A 1937-nucleotide genomic window follows, 5' to 3' on the forward strand; every position below is an offset into this window, starting at 1 on the left:
ATTTGCAAGGATTTTTGTTTTCTTTACATTGAGCTACAAGCCATACTGAAGACTGTGGTCTTTGATTTTCATCAGTAAGTATTTTAAATCCTGTTCACTTTAAGCAAGCAAGGTTGTATTAGCTGCATATCACAGATTGTTAACGAGGCTTCTCCCAACCCCGATGTCATGTTCTTCTTCACATAATCCAGCTTCTTGGCTCATGAGCTCAGCACACAGATTGAATATGGTGAAAGAATACAACCCTGGCATACACCTTTCCTAATTTTAAATCATTGAGTTTGAACAACTGCCTCTTGGTCTATGTACAGGTTCCTCATGAAAACAATTAAGTTTTCCAAGAATACTCATTCTCCACAATAGCTTGCATAGCTTGTCATGATCCACACAATTGAAACCCTGTGGTTAGTCAATAAAACACAGGTAAACATCTTTCTGGTATTCTCTGCTTTCAGCCAAGTACTATCTCATGTCAACAATGCTATCCCTTGTTCCATGTCCTTATCTGAATCTGGCTTGAACCTTTAGAAATTCTCTATCAATATACCATTGAGCATTTTTTGCATGATCTTTAGAAAACCTATACTTGCATGTGATGTTAATGATATTGTCTGATGAGTTCCATATTCCATTGGGTCACCTCTCTTTCCAATGGGTACAGATATGGATCTCTTCCAATCAGTTGACCAGGTAGTGTCCTACAAATTTCTTATCATAGATGAGAGAGTGTCTCTAGTGCCGCAACAGTTTGTTGAAAGATTTCAATTTGTGTTCTGTCAGCTTACGGGGCCTTGCTCTTTGCCGAAACATTAAATGAACCTCTGACTTTTTCCTTCAGTATCATTGGATCTTGATCATATGCTACCTCTTGAAATGACTGAAAAACATCCATTTGTTTTTGGTACAGTGACTCAGTATTCTTTCCATCTTCTTTTGATGCTTTCTATATCTTTCAATATTTTGCCCATAGAACCTTTCAATATTACAAGTCGAGGCCTGAATTTTTTTCTTCAGTTCATAGTGAACACGTATAGGTTTTCCACAGATTTTTTAAATCTTTGCATGAGTGGAGAGCCACATGTTACTAACGTGGAGTGACTTATGAGCTTCATTCACAAACCCTATAATTCACAGCACAGGGCTTATCCAAGGGAGCCACAGCACTTGCTAATTAAGATATCATTTTGTGTTTATTGTGTATCATGGTGTCAGATGCACTCATAATGACCCCACATAGGGTTTCTGAGACTATAAACCTTTGTGGGAGTAAAACCCTCATCTTTCTCCTACAAAGCAGCTGGCATAATAGGATGAAATACTACCGATTCATGTGCTATCCTCTCAATGTTTGTTAGGCTTGAGTCCATTGCTGCTGTAACTGTGCCAGTCCGTATTGTTGAGGATCTCCCTCTTTTTCACTGATCCTCCAATTTATCAAGCATGATGTCCTTCTCCAGGGCCTGGTCCCTCTTGTAAATATATCGAAAGTATGAGATAAAAAGTCTGGCCATTTAGGAGCATTCTGACTGTACTTCTTCCAACACAATTTGTTCTTCTGGAAGGCCATGGTACTTTTAATATTTTTAGTATTACATTAAAAATATTAATGTACCTTTACTACTTTCAGTATATCCTCCAAAACCATAACTCCATTGCATCTGTCTTCCATATTCATGGACCAGAGTTCACATGACTATGAAGCTATTGAAATGCCATTGTTTGGGTCAGATGAACCTTAGTCCTCAAACTGACATCTTGGTCTTTGTACATTTTAAAGACATTTTGTGCCACAGATTTGCCTAATGCAATTAGCCATCTTATTTTTTGACTGCTGCTTCTATGAGCATTGATGGCTGATTTGAACAAAATGAAGTATTTAACAACTTTAATCTTTTCTCCATTTATCTTGATATTATTTATTGAACCAGTTATTAGAG

Source organism: Chrysochloris asiatica, unplaced genomic scaffold (assembly GCF_000296735.1).
Source record: "Chrysochloris asiatica unplaced genomic scaffold, ChrAsi1.0 scaffold00217, whole genome shotgun sequence".
NCBI lineage: Eukaryota > Metazoa > Chordata > Mammalia > Afrosoricida > Chrysochloridae > Chrysochloris > Chrysochloris asiatica.